The 16,006-nt window shown below is 35.7% G+C and overlaps 1 protein-coding gene across 2 annotated transcripts in view; it reads left to right on the top strand.

Annotated features, from left to right (window-relative positions):
* Window positions 1–16,006, top strand: part of TFPI (tissue factor pathway inhibitor) — a 121,197-nt gene that overhangs the window by 43,104 nt on the left and 62,087 nt on the right. Inside the window, exons 2-3 of one of the 2 annotated variants that reach the window (XM_077181134.1) lie at window positions 389–538; window positions 12,402–12,493. The gene's annotated coding sequence lies outside the window, so the exon portion shown is untranslated. The remainder of the gene's footprint in view (window positions 1–388; window positions 539–12,401; window positions 12,494–16,006) is intronic. The other variant, XM_077181135.1, reaches the window with a different exon arrangement.

Here is a 16,006-nt window from a genome sequence, read left to right as displayed (position 1 = left end):
CTGCTAACACATATCTGGAAGAGAAATTTGCTCTTTAAAACTGAAGAAAAAAAATAGTGCTAAAGGATTTTGAAAGCTTAAGTGCAGCAATACATCATCCAACTTGCCTGCATAGTCTCCTTATTTAGAGAGGGAAATGAGGAAAAAAATAGATCAGTGTAAACAGAAAGATGGGAATTCTCATTTATTTCATGCAGAAAGTTTGTAGAGTCATTCTCAAAATCATTGTGGGAATAATTCTGTCTATCTTTTGTGATCAAAAAATGTAAGCACTTCAGGGAGAGATTTGCTGGCTCACAGCACAGGGAAGATGCTGCAATTGTATAATTTGAATTTAAAAAGCAGATATTTTAATCTTTGTGTATTAATGGATCAAATTTTTTTTCAGAACCAAGACAAAATGTGTTCTTTTCCCAAATAGCTTAAAGGAGCAACAATTAAAACAGTCACAGAGCTTATGGGAGGAAAAAAGTGTTGTCTCACAGGGTGTTTTGGGACTGGGAGAGTCATACCAGCAGGGATTCTGGAATTTCATTTGGTATGTATGTTTTGTTTGCATTTAAATACATTTAAACTAACCTATTTTTCCTATATACAACTATGTTTTTCAGTTTGGGCACTGGGAGGTGAATAGCAGGCTGAAATTAAGCAGGTTTTCTATCCTAAACGATCTTTTTAGAATCATAAATTGCCTTTTTGCATCATGGCTGTTTTGTATACTTTGAATGGTTTGTTTTCTGTGCATGACTATTTACACATGTTTTGTATGTTGAAAAATTCACTTTTTTTAACATTTTTTTCTAAGTTTGAATTCATGTGCAAACCCTAATATTTTGTGTTGTTTTGTGTTCTTGGGATAGACTTGGGATATGTGCTCTCACTGACTTCATGGGAAAAGTTCAGCTTGAAAAGTGAGAGCTGCCCACACAGCAAACTTTGCCCTTCAGACAGGCAGTGTGAACACAGCCTTTTTCAAACTCCTGAATAAGCTGTTTTCACAATCACAGGAAAGAATGAAACCAGCACATTGGGGTATTTATCTTATATTTTATTTGTCCAACTTGCACCTTAGTCAAAAGAAATTCTCCCTTGTGAATTTGATGGACTTTTTTTGTTTCCTTTGGGACTGGTTCTTTCTTCTTAACCATGTGTAAATATTGTTCTCTGACTCCTGAATTATAAGGTGCTACATTTCTTATTTAAGCTGTGGTGCTATTTTCAGAGAACTGGAATAAATGCTGTGTCTGCTTATGTACTAGTTTGAACTCATTTAAGAATATCCCAGGCTGACATATTTTCAGAAATAAGAGAACTCTATTAGGAAAGGAGTTGCTGTTTTGGTACATGGGTGAACTGGTTTTTATTCTAGCCACCAGTCTGCCTTTTTTTTATAGAATGACTTGGCTTGGAAAGGACCTTAAAGCCCTTCCAGTTCCAACCCCCTGCCCATGGGCAGAGACACCTTCTGCTATCCCAGGTTGTTCCAAACCCGTCCAACCTGGCCTTGAACACTTCCAGGGATGGAGCAGCCACAGCTTCTCTGGCCAACCAGTTTCCTGAATATTTCTCAGGAGTCTGATCTACTTCTCTTCTTGAGAGGTTTTTTGCACGTTTTGTGTGTTCTGTCAGCAGCTCAAATTGATGCAAGAACTCTCTGTAGCCTAAAGTATTTATATTTTTTTTGAGGTTTTGCAGCTCTTAAGGCAGAGTAGAAACAAGTCTCCTCTGAAATGACAGTATTATTAGGCAAACTCATAGAGTAAACCTCTGGCTGCCTTAAAATAAATTAATTATATAAATAAATAATTAAAGCTGCAAAATGGAGAGCTGCATGGTGATGCTGATGAGCCAGTTGAGTGCAGTGTTTCAGCACTTGTGTGCTGCAGATGAACCTGACGACTTAAGGCTTTTCTCAGGCTTGCAGCTCTTCAGCTCTATACAACTTTTTCCAGTACCTCAAGACGATGCAAATAGTTTGCGCGAACTGATCCTTATAAATACTGCTCTAAAATACTTCTCTGTGCCCCTCAAATGGGACACTTATTTAACTGGTACATACAGATCCCCACCAGAGTCTGGCCCTGAGATTAGCTCAGGTGGTTAAAGCATGGTGCTATTAACAGAAAATTTGTGGGTTTGATCCCTCTGTATGGGCCATTCATCAAGGACTTGATGATCCCTGGGTGTCCTTCCAGCTCAGAACATTCTGTGGTTCTCTTCTGTACCAGCTGGGCTGTGTTTGTGGGTTTGAGCTTGAACAGCAGCTCCTGAAATCCCTACCAAGACAGGAAAAACCATGACACAGAGAGGTCCATTTGCAGTGCTAGAACTTCATTTTCATGGTCTCTCAGCAATATTGCTCAGTCTCACTGCACACAGTACATGTTCCTTTGAGAAACAGGCTGTAGAACTTCACTACAGATTCTCATCCTCTAGTGTGAAAGCTGGTCTTTCAGGCTTTTGATTATGTTACTTCTATGTCTTGCATTGAAGTTGAGTGATTGCTAAAATCCATTTTTATTAAATCTTGTGGTTTTCTCTAGAGCCAGATCCCTGGATTTTCCTGCCTGACCTCTTTGTAGGTTGTTATCTGGAACATTTAATAGTAGTCAATAGTTTTTTTCCCTAGTTTTTACAAAGGGGTACTTCATCCAGCTTTATTCAACTTCTCATTTGTTTCTGCTTACAGTAAATCAATTTATATCCTTGCTCAACTTTAAATTAGGCCTAATCTTAACTTGTAAGAGCAACTGCTTATAGGTAAACTCAGATTTCTCTATTTGCCATATTCTGCCTGCATCCTTGAGTGTAGTGTTGGCAAACACTGTGTTTTCTTTCCCCAGTCTGTTTCGATGCCAAGTCCAATGCCAGAGCTGAGTTCTGAGGACTAACAAAGAAATATTAATATCTCTTCAATCTTTTTTTACATTTTGTTTGTATCTCTTTACCTTAAATTCTGAACCAATGTTAGAGTGAAAACAAAAGTATACTTCCTTGGTGTCTGAGTTTCTTTAGTAGCCTGGGTAGTTTTTTGCTATGTTTGCACTTATTCTGTTTTTAGTGCATGGGATGCAGTCATGATTCGGGTGTCAATAACATTATTTCAACTCAGAGACCTCAGAAAACACTAAAGAAATAAAGTGAAATACAATTACTGAGCATCTAATGAGTTGTGTAATTCTGTATTAACTACAAAACCAACCAATTTAATTACTATCTCTTTACCTGTGGAGCACATTCTGCAGGTGATTGCAAAATATCCCAAGTATTAGCACCTAAAATTAGCCAAACCTGAAAGACTCCAAATAGAATGGAGGTTTCAACCCCAAGTAAAATGCATAATATAGTGTAGTACAAATACATGCCAGTAATTATCCTGATCATAATATTTTAATAATTTTAAATAAAATTATTTGGTTTTATCTTCATAATTATTTTTAATTAACCATCTGGTCCTTGGCCTGTGCTCTCTGCTGATAGTACTCTGTTTCTATTTTTAATTTTTCTGCTTACAGTAATGGGGTCTGGGTGTGTGTGAAGAGTTATAACAGGAGAATTGCTTTGCTTGGCACAAATAAATCACAAGTTCAACAGAATATGCTGTTGATGTTGACTCAAAAGAAAAGATTCTTGAATTGTAACGGTTTTTAGAAAAGTTTGCAACTTATTTTAAGAGGTCAGCACTAACTTCTAGAGTGTGAAGTAGTCTGTGGTGGCCATGGAGATTTCTGATCACTTTCACACAGTTTTTTGCCTCATTACAACCTTTGTAGTTCAGTGCTCTCAAGAAATCGATGTGGATTTAAAAATGAATGTACATACCTTAATGAATCATTCAACTGTGTTTTAAAAGTTGTTTCACTTTCTTGGTTTTTTGTTTTGGTTTTTTTTTTTTCCAAAAACATCTGTGTGATCTGAAACAAGAATTGTGGAGAAAAATAAAGTCAGCACAGGGAAGACTTTTATCATAAAGTTTTCAAAGTCTGCTTGGCTGAAATAGGACAGAATTCCCCCCTGGGAGAAGCTGAGTTATATCACAAGGTCCATGCTGACTGCAGCTCTGCTTCTTTATGAGCCAGTCCTCATCAATCATATTTATTGTTAGCAATCCAAGCTGTGTGTGTAGTAAATTAACCTCTTTTCAATCCTCTTTGGCTAATCTTTTACAACACTATCTCAATGCATAAACTGGGTATTAAATAATATATATTTTAATTCTCAGGCTGAATCCTTACAAGATGCTGATGTCTTAAATCATACTTCTAACAGCCTGCTGAAAAATATGTGATTTTTGAAAAGTAGCAGAAAACAATTGTTCCACTTTGCCTTTCCGTATCACAGAAGGAGACAGTGATCATCTCCCTTTGGAAAGCACTTTCTGATTGCATTGGCTCCTGAGCACACCAGATGTCCTTTTGGATACCTAGTGGCAATAAAAATTAGCTGTTCACCTTCTTGAGAGAGAAGAAGTAAAAAATTGTGCTCCCAAGTTGTATGCTTCAAAATATTTCTGCATATCACAGACCTCTTACTATTTTCTCCAACTTCAAGACCCCCTAGGGGTGGGTATTCTACCAGATTCCTACCACCCCTCCCATCAGTGAAAAAAGATTTATGATCAAGATAAATTCTTACAATAGCGCTTGAAACCAAGTTAGGAAACTCATGGAAAGCCTTCCCATTCAACAAGTGTGCATCTGTGTGCCAGCAGCAGCTTTAGTGGAGTTTACCTGCCTAGAATTTTACAAAACTCTGAGCGATTAAAAAATATCTTCAAAGAAACCCTTGATATTCAAACTTGAATATCAAAAACTTGATTTTCAAAAATATCAAGTCATACCTTGAAAAGGCAAAACTGTAGATAGGCCTGAACCATCCATAATTTCCAATGCTCCCTGAAGCTGCCTTTTTACATTGGCTCTGTGCATAAAAATGGGCCAGGAACTCTAAAGTGGAGATCACTTTTAGCTCCCTCACAAACTCTTTCTCAGTGTGATTCAGGTTTTGTTTCTCTCTCTTGGTTACCTGCATCGATTAATCTCTAACAAAAAGACTGAAAAGAGCAAGAAACATTTCTTTTTGTTCTAGTAGGTGTGGCAAAATTCATCTTCTCCCCTAGCAAAAGCAGCTGAGATACATGTACCTGATATCACTGAAGGATCTTTGCCATTCCTCAACACAGTGCTACTCTTGGGAGCTGCTGAAGGAAATGGCACTACTTACAAATTGAAAACCTCTTTTTTCATTCTCACAGACAGCAAGGCTTGGCTTGCAGAAATGAGCTGTGACATGGGGTAACCTTACCAACAGAGTGCTGCAAGTTTTCCTCACCAGTGGATTTCTCGAAGGGTTCCTCTGTGTATTTCATGATCAAGGCCATGCCTATAGGGGGATGAATAAGCAGAAATACTGTGGAACAGCGCCCACAGGTCTAAATTACAATTTAAATTAGTTTTAATTAGGTCTGGATAACATATGCATGTTATTTTTTTATCAATAGAAGGATGAGCAGGTGAATAGGAATCAACTCTTACTTTCCTTTCAGATGCAAAGAAATACCAAGATGCATTATGAATCCAGCTAGTGAGAGATCCAAACAAATGGAGTCTGGTGGTCTTTAACATCACAGGTCTTTACCTGGGGAGGTCTATGTGGTTTGAGAGCAGGGTTGAGCTAGCAAGCTTCCTAATCTAGTATGCCTGTTCTCTGTGACAGATAACACCAACTTTTAAAGAAAATTCCATTATTAATAATAAGTTCTTTTGAAGCCCAAACTCCAATATCGAAGGCGCACTTTCTTCCTATTTTTATTTTGAAAGTACAATTATATATGATATTGATCAATTCCAGTCTCTCAGTAACTGACATTTAATTTCTTTTGTGTCTTTTGCAAAAGCATCAATACAGTGTTCAGCTCTGAGAAATGTAGTTCTTCAGATGGGCTCTGTTCTGCAGTTCTGAGCTATATAAGGTATTTTAGACAGCTTGATTTTTAATAAGCACATTTTGCTCAGATGTGGATGAATGAAAGAGCTGTAAAGAAAGACACTTTAGAATGCATGGGAGAATCATATCTCCATGAATTTGATAAGTTCTTTAAAGGAAGGCAAGATATTCTGTGACTTTTATATTTTAATTAAAATAAGGAGAGACCAAGGTCCATCCTCCCTCTTGAGTCTTCTGTCAGCTGCCAGGTTTCATGAGACCAGTGAAGTTAACCCTTTCCTGGAGAGTCAATGACAGCTTCTTGAGGGTATCTGTATTGAATCTTTCTGAGTTCCTGAAGGGGACAGCTGGGGCAATAACTCACAATTTGCTTGAACTGCAGAGCTTGCATCTCTCACAAGAGCTTTTCTATAAGTGTGCCTGAAGTGAATGTACTTGCAAAATGTTCAGAGAGGAGAGGCATAACTGCTCACAAAAGACCTCTGCCTTAGAGTACCCAAACATTCAGGATTCCTGTTCAGAAAGGAGCTGCCTAACCCCACACAGATGGGCTGTGCAGCAGCACTGCTACTGCCAGACATAAATGAGCACAATGAAAAATGTCTGACACAGGCCATGTAATTAAACTCTGAAAGCCCAGATTTATTCACAGAAGGAAAACATGCATCAAAGAATGCCAGCTTACAAGGCCACTATCTCTGGCTGAGAATGATTGAGCTGAAGTTTGTCCAAGGCAGGAAATGTATCCTCCTGTATCAAAAATGTCATCTATTGAATGTCATATCACAGGTGAATACTATTCAAAGCAGTGCATTGCAAATGTTATTGAATTAGGACAGATCTTATTTTTCACTTTCCTACTTTTCAACATAAATTAAGACGATTATGAGACAAGTTTTTATATGGCATTATCATACCTGAGGCAGGCAGGGATCTCACTGTCATGGGTCACCACCCAAGGCAATAGGGACACCGTTCTTCAACAGTGTAATCTGACTTGTGACCTGCCATGAATTCGTGCTCACTTTCTCCAGAACATATATACTTCACTGTATATATTCTCCACTATATATAATGTACTTTATGTACAGAAATCAGAAAGTTTCATCATCTCTGTGACAGTGAGCTCCATGTCACCACTTCCTCTAAAAGCTGGTAAATTGAAGAGATGCAGTTTGATCCCATTTTATCTCTGCTTATGCTAGTGAAGGGTATTTTGTCTGTTAAATCAGCTTCAGAGTGAGACCTCTGTTATTTTCTAGTGCAGTGTTTCATACGTGCAATCACTTTAACATGTTTTTCCATTTGATTCATTAGCTGTTAAATATATCTGAGTAAATGCACCAATTTTCTCTAAAGCTTGAATCACACTCATTAAAAACCTGCAGTTTCCCATAAACAGTTAGCAGGGATTGGTGAATTTGCAAGAAGCCCTTACAGTAATGTTTTGCACAGAACTGGTGAATGATAGCTGCTGAATAGAGGAACATTTTTAGTCCAAAGTTATGATCAGTGCTTTCTGTTTCACAGGTTCTAAGAAAAACAAGATTATATGATCAAATAGAGGAAGGAACTGTGTTTAATTCAAGTATAGGAGGTTTTATATCCTTATTTACAGAAAGACACTGTAAAGTAGACAAAACCAAATTTGAAAGGGATCAAGCAAATCCTAGAAATAGAGGTTATTTTGCAGTATAAGTACATGATTTAAAAGTTGAATGTAACCCTCCAAGTCTCTTAGTAGTTGTAGATGCAATCCTAAAGCAATAAAAAAGTTGTTCCCAAGTCCAGAGCTAAATGTAATTTCAATATATAAATCTCACTCTTGGGGAATTTGCATGTTTTAATTGTTGTTATGCTTGCTTTGGATGAACAGTGGGCAACTGATGCCAAGTTTTGTCTTCATATGACACCAATTAAAAGAGAAAGGTTTTGGTGACCTAACAAGAATTACTCCCCCGAGTCTATACATACATTTGTTTATGCTGATTGGGGGGGAAAAAAAGTATTTTAATATAATAAACAGAATTTCTGATGTTGTTTCTCTTCATTACTAGAAGATAGGATGGTGAGAGGGACAATTACTTGTAATGTAATTGTGTTACTTGAAATCACCACTTTTGCAGTGTCCTTAACACTGGAGCATCTAATAACACACAATTTATTGGATCTGAAGTTAAGTCAGCTGAGTGGTACTTGGGTAAAAACAGCCTCTTGAAAAGCCATAGTACATTATACAAGCAGTAGAGTCAAGGGACACCTAACCAAAAAGCAAAGCTGTAACAAATAATAAATTCACTTACAGGCTTTCATCATCTTAGGGGTGTTTAGGCACAAGAACAGAAGTTAAAATGCACAGGAACAGAGATTTGCCTGTAGTATGACATCAGACTCTTACCAAGAGTCACCCAACACACCACACTCAAGCCCTTGACTAAAACAAGACACTTGTCATCCCACAGGATCAGTGTCTTCCACAGGCACTGTCACATCAAAGCCGCTGTTGGAGCAGCCAAAAAAAGATCTGCTGAGCAGAGCTGAAATCCTACACAAGAGGGAATCTGGAGATGTCTGCGTCTGGGAAAATTGTCTTTTAGGAAGTTTTTGGAGTGTGAATTCATGTGCTTACAGAATTTTTGTGGTTTTCATTATGTTTAATGAAGTTTTATTTTACTCTCCAGAAAAACAAAGAGAGATCAGTGTGAACTTTTGGCTTGTTCTTCAGTCATTACGATTTTGCTTGATCTTTATACGAAATGGTAGCTCTTAAATTTGATGCCACTGATGTTGATGTAAGATTTTAAATTACTTGGATTCTAACTATGGCTACTTACATTTTCTGTGTGATTCTAGGGAAACTTTTTTACTCTCTATCTCAACTTATAGTCATAGTGCTGGCTCACTGACTTCTGGGGTATTTTCAAGGAGGATCGGATCTTCTGCTTGTTTTTAAAGTAGTTTCACTGGAGTTAGAACAGTCTTCATCATGTGAGGATATGGTTCTGTGTTATTAACCCTGTGCTGGGACAATCATTGAAATGCCTTACTTTGAAGTGACAGTAAGATATCACCCAGAAACTTAGAAATGCATCTAAAATGATTTTAAGTGCATTCACCTTTCCTTTTCCTTTTTTTTTCTTTTCATACAAATCTGGGAATGTGCTCATGAGATACCATCCATTAAAGTGCTTTTGTACTATTTGACAGTAGAATTCCACTTTTTAAAAAAGCTTTCCTAAATGGAAGTGCTGGCATTTTTCTGATAGCTCTGGTGATGTGGAAATTGGAGCTGTTTTCTGCTCTCTCTCATCCCCTCAGTATTCTAGTTATGCAAGAGCTAATTTGTGTGGAAATGAGAGAACTGATAGTCTAGCCAGCTCATTAGGTGCAATTAAAAGAAAACCATCCCTCAGGGCCAATGAAAATCACCACCAGAGAAATAATTGTTCATGTTAGAGGGCTGTCTTCCCTTAAGCACAATAATGTTGCATTGGTGTGTATTTGTCATGCACTTCTTATGGCTCTACATGAAATAACACTTTCTTGCAAGGGTCATTTGAACCTGGCCTCTGTCTTTTCTTACAAGTAGAAGTTAACTGCCACAGATTGGCAAACTTCTTTAGGAAGGTGATTTTCCAACATTGCTTATGTAGTTTGATAATTCAAGTTTTTTATTAAACTTTTCTTTTCAATGAAAATTTCTGTTACAGAAAATAGAACATTAAAGAGTATAGTATAATAGCTGGGTGAAGTTAATGACTGTGTAGACTTACTGAAAGATAAAATTTTGCAGTATAGATTGTATTGCAAAATACCCAATGCAATGATTGTTGAAATCATTCATCTGAAATGATTCTTCAAAACAAAATTATGGAAGCTATGCTGGGATCAATTATACTGAGACTTTCTTGTCTTCCAGCACAGGAGTATTTTGGAGCAGTGAATATTTCCGGATATGCAGATCAATCTGCTGCATCCATCCTTGAAACTCTGATGTGTGCCACAAGTGGCTGCTTATTTCTCTATTTTCTCAGATATTTAAAAACACAGCACTGATGCATTTTCATCATTACATTCAATATTGACTTGTTTGTTGTGATATGCTCTCAAGAGTTGATATTCTATCAGTTCTTGTTGAATGGGCTGCAGCCTTTTCTTCAGGGAGACTCTTTAGAATTTAGCAGATCTCAGCATTAGTAAAACATTCCCAGGGATCATCTTAAATGTTTCACTTGTTCTCTCTCACACTACTGCCTCAAAATTGTCTTCTTAGACCTTTGTCAGTGATGTCCAGAGATCTTCGGAAAAAGCCTCAACTTTTTGGGTTTTTTAAAATCATAAAAGATGATACTCTTCTCTTATGATTGAAGATAATAATAAAGAGCATTATTCTAATTTCAGATTCTCCCCTTTTTCATGTTGTAATGCAGTATTTCACAGAAAGAAATGATAAGTAACTTTGAAGAACTGAAAATAATTGCTCTGATACATTAAATACTTCAGTATAATTGCCATCTGAAAGCCACAAGCAAACTTCATTAGTTTCTTCTTTGCAACAAAAGATTGACACTTTCCAGAACATCAAGATGACTTAATTTGCTGTATAATAAAGAAAAACATTTGTAAATGACAGATTTAGTTTTTTTCCTATTGATCAAGGTTGCAATTACTAGAGCAATTAACTTTTTAGATCTCCATTAGGGTGCAAATGAAATCTAAAAAAGTTTTAACATGACAGGGAGTCATGTTATTTTTTTGCAATAAAATGGATTTTAATTTTCAGTTATTTTTTTGCAATAAAATGGAATAGCATTAGCTGTCAGGAAGTTTAGCAGTGAATCATGTTCTGATATGCAGACAGAAATCATTCTGTCCTTCCAAAATATATGTGTGCCAAGTACAGGAAATAGTATCTTGAGACATTATGTTACCATTTTCTGTGTTCTTCTATTGAAACTGAACCAATTGGTCTTCAGGTTCTTAATTTTTTATTCAGGTAAATCAGTTAACAGAATTTTACACAGCTGATGAATGGTCACATTTGACCTTAGTTTGCATTCATCAGTATCACTGTGCAAAAATTAAGTTCTGTGATTAATATTTTATAAGGCCCAATGTGTATTGTACACAGGTGCTACATAAGTTTACAAAAAAGTAGCTTTAAAGGAGCAATGTGATGAAAAACAGAATGCTTTGCCCTCTATGTTGTCCAAGGTAAAGTAATTTGAATTTGATATTCTACTTTTGCTTGTGAGCATGAGGTTTAGTTCCACTGGCTCTGATTATCACAGATTTTCTCCTTCCAATCCTAAATGAGGGTTATCATGGAAACACTGAAACTAAGAAATGAAAAAAAAAAAAAAAAACACCTTCTAACAGAAATATGAATTACACTAAGAATGTCCATTAGCATCATTACCTTAAGTAGTTCTAAATCAGTGGTTTTCAGAATTAGGAAGAAATGTCAGCAGAATGCCTCATTCTGCTACTTACTTTGTAATTATAGATTAAGAGTAACAGTGACACCCACCTTTCCTCATGCCATGATGTCCAGCAGGACTGTCCATTAGAACAATAAATATTAAATTTAATGGGGGGAGGAGGAGAGAAGAGACCTAGGGAAAAAATTACCCAAGGATAATAAAAAAATTATATACTCATATGGATCTTATATGACCTTATGAGTGACACAACCTTCTATCACCTCTCAGCACCCAGGGGAATTTTCTGGTCCGAATCCCTGAAAAATAAGGATGTCTGTGTGATTATCACATATAACTTATTTGGAAGTATAATGGTGAAAATTTTTCCTGATACCTTGATCACTTTTTTTACCTTATCTGTATCTCAGATGAAACTCATGGTGAAACTAACAAAATTTAGCACTTCTTGAGAAGGTTATTTAAAAGTTTGAGATAGAAAATGAGAACTACAATATTCTAATACAAGTAGAGAATGTATCTAGAAATGCAAAACAGTTGTTGAGACTGGAATGTGGTATTTTATGCTGTGTCAGTGAACTGATTTGGTTTTTGAAGTGTTTCTTTAAATTCTTTTTATTAGTAACCATATTTAGTTCACGTCACAGACACAAACCCAATATTTTGGCCCAAGAATAAATCAGTCAGGAGTCAAAAAGATCACTGAGACAAATGAGAGGGAAAATTGAAATCCATTTAAATTTTTTTTTTTCCTCTAAAAAATTATTACAGTACTAAAGAGTGACTGGAAGCTTTATAGTTTTGAGAATTCAGGCTACACCACATTAAGAGCCGTTGTAGTCTTAAATAAATGGGAATGAGAAAGAGGAGAAAAATATGGGTAAACAGCAGCAGTAAAATTGAAAATTCAGCTACAGTAATTCAATAAATTAGTGGCAAAATGGGAAGTACAGATCTCACAATCACTAATGAGTCATTCATTAAAGTGAACTATATTTCAATTTTTATTTTTAGGTGAAACTCGGACCTGAGTTATTTGTTGCTGTCAAACGTGTGCCTGTGTTCATTTCTGGCATTATTTTGGTTGAGCTGCCTCAGCTTTATCTGTAAGTAGTTTCTGAAATAAATGCCATTCTTCACAAACAGAGATACTGAAAGAAATGAAAATGCACATTCCTTGAGCTGCTGGTGCTGGTAGACAAAGGAATGGGAGAGGAGAAGTATATAATGTATAAGGTCATCGAATTGAAATGACTCCCCAGTTGCTTAAATTTTTCTGGAAACCATCCCATGTATAAAAGAGATCAGTTATAATCTAAATGCTAAGGAATGGTTTCTATGGCCAAAAAAATTTTTTTTCTTTAGTAACTAGGATGCTAAAGAGTAAATTTCCTTATTATCTACTGATTAGCTACTTTGCCTTCTATCTAACTGGTTCTGTACTTCTAAGCTTTGCATATTTTAGTGAGGAAACAAACAGTACCATGATAGCAGTAAGAACATTTTGTATTTCTATGATATTCTGTATATTTTCTTTCTGTAGTATCTTGTGTTTGGGCTTAAACTGCAAAAAGGCATTATCAGAACTACCGTTATTAAAATGCATGCAAGTCTTCAGCTCTCAAGAGATGAATGAACCAGTTTCAGGAAACTGCTGAAACAAAGCAAGGAAAACTCATATGGAAAGTAGTGCTGGAGGCTCAGCATATGTTTGTGACAAAGGGTGTTTAAATTTGTTACAGTGTGTGTTACCTCTGCTTAGAGAAATTTATTGCTCTCAGGTAATGAGAGCTCCTTGGGAGCACAGGTTTAGTAATTGAGCCATAAAAGATTAAAGCATGAACAAACCCAAGCCCTGTTACATTTTGTTTTCTTTGTGACTTCCAAGTTACTGCCTCAGCAGTAACTGCCTTTTCCTTTCCTAATCTGAAAGAGTTTCTCAAGGATAAATCATACTAATCATCACATAACCATTCCCTGAATCCACTTCAAAACCAGCAAAGATGCTTTGATCACATTAATGTTTGATTAAGGTTTTTGCATAACAATGCAGAATATTCAATTTTTGGTGAAGCAGAAAGCTGAGGCTTTTCGGTCTGTTGCCAAAAAAAAGCCTGGCATTTACCTATCTGGGGAATCATCTTGTATTGGATATAAGCAGTCACAGGGCATATGGTAGTCTATAAATGAATTATTTTTCCAGACAGTTTCAACATAATAAAGGTAAAAGGCTGAGTGGCTTGAAGGAGGAGCTGTTGGTGCATGACCAGAGTTTTTAACTATGTGTTTCTCATCAAGATACTAAAATGGTTGTCCCGCAGATGCCCATTAAATGCTTGTAGATACTTTAGAAGAATTCATTTTGGATTGAATTTTGCAAAAATGTAGATACTTGAGAAGAAACTCTTTTAAAAGGGAAAAGGGTTGTTTGTTTGTTATTGCATTCTCATCTTGATAGTATCAGTCATGTCTTGTTGAAATAGACTCTGAGTGGAAAAAGTATTCAGTAAATTCTAGTTTTTTCCTCACATGGATATAAAAAAAAGTCTATAATTTTTATTCTGACTGGCTATTTCTTCTCTTTATGAATTAGGGGATCACTTTACTTTTGAATCTGTTCACAGGAGGTGAATCTGCTTTGGCTACCTATCCCATAAGAAAAAATTTCTGAAGTTGTTTTCTTCTATTCATTATGGATAGCAAATTAAGAAACAAGTAACTACATATTCCTTATAATTACAATAAATATGATTTTTAAATTTATTTTTATATATTATTTTATTATTATTATATTTATTATTATAATTATTATATATTCATTTTTATATATTATTTTTTTAACCAGGGTGTTCTCATGTAAGACATAATTCTACTGTGTTTGTTTCCTGCCCTTAATTTGGTTATATTCTTTGTCTTATTATCAAAATGGTTCAATTGTAAGTGAAGAAGAGTCCCAGAAATTGCAAGGTCTGTTGAAGAGAACTTGCTGTGGTTTAATACAACAAGTAGTAACAAGCAGTGCTTGACCTGTTTGTATATAGCACAAGCTGGGGCAACAAAGTGGTAGCAAGATCTATGAATTATTGATCTTTTTCCTGCTCTTTTTCTTTTCTTTCTGTTAAAGCATTGATCTCCACACATGGAGATGTTCTGTTACTGCCGTATTGAAGGCAAATTACTTAAGAAACTGAAACTCTCTAGTTTGAGTCAGTGTTTTCCTTTTTTTGTTTTTAATTAGTCATTGCCAACAAAGATAGGGAGCAGGTGGTTATGGCAATGGAAACCACTAAAATATCTATTGTTCCTTTGTCTCTGTGCCAGGATCAACAATTGCTGGTACTATTAAGAAGCCCATAAAAACATTTGCTCTGGGAAGAGGTTGGCAGGGAGAAAATATTAAGGTGAACTTTAAGCAGTGAAGAAGCTACTGAAAACCCTAAAATTAGCCTTAGTAGACCTGGAGACATTTTATGACTTAGTCTGTTTCTGCAGCTTATTTCCACTAAACTTTGTCTAATAACATGCTTTACTTTTCTTCCCTCACCTCCAATTTTAGTTCTGTTACAGAACACAGATGCATGCTCTAATAAATAGACAAAATTGATGCATAGATTTATTTCCTTTCTTATGTAACCTGGTTCTCATGTAATGCTTCTTATCACTAAGTCAGTCTTTTTACTCCACATCCTTTCTGTTCCATGTCCCTGTGCTCACTTCTAGCCATTTATGAACTGGACAGAATTTAATACACAATGAAGTGGTTTGTGTTTATTAAAAGTATTTCAACCAATACACAATCAATGGAAATATTCAAGGTTAGGAGCAGTTGAGCAAAGTATTTATTCTACTCACTGGGCTAGGAGCAGAAAGTGCTCTTGAGAATTTACAATATGATTTCATGGAAGATTAGGAAAAGTCTCTCTCTTAGGGTAGCCACACTATCTGAATTCACCATATCCTCTATAAATTTAATGCAGATATAACAGCCTTTATGTTATTACTATAATTTTCCTTAGTAGAATATTTAATTTAGTTATCCAAATTATACAGTAAAAAATTAGGAAGTTTAAATTATCTTCATTGTGTCAAAAAAACCCCAAAATGTAGAAAATGTGTCTTAACCTACACAAAATAGTTATGATCTCAGTTAATAAGTCTGTGATGTCATCCTGAGTACCACAATAATGATTTACTCACTGCATTATCTACCATCTTGAAACAAAATAAAATAATTCACTTTCTTGGCTTTTGTTTTGAAGTAAATAGTTTTCCATTACAACAAGAGAGGAACTTTCCCTTTATCATGAATTATGGTCATTGGAGCGGACCTTAAAAGATCATTCTTATCTCTAATTGTGGAAAGTGAGATGGCTACTTCTGTTTTCATGCAGCATAAATACAGGTTTACTTCAGTCTAGGCAGATTTCAGGTTATACCAGATAAACAGTTTTGCACAAATTTGACCTATCCATTTTTCCTAATTTAAATTATTCACTTCAACTAGGTATTTAGTAGCTGATAATCACGTTAGAAAATGAAATTTTTACACGGTGTTGTTTTCCACCAAATAAATTCAAAGCCACATCAATTTGTACTCATTATACTGCATTTCTCTGCAA

Source organism: Agelaius phoeniceus, chromosome 7, assembly GCF_051311805.1.
Source record: "Agelaius phoeniceus isolate bAgePho1 chromosome 7, bAgePho1.hap1, whole genome shotgun sequence".
NCBI classification, from domain to species: domain Eukaryota; kingdom Metazoa; phylum Chordata; class Aves; order Passeriformes; family Icteridae; genus Agelaius; species Agelaius phoeniceus.
This window is presented reverse-complemented; position numbering and strand designations above follow the sequence as displayed.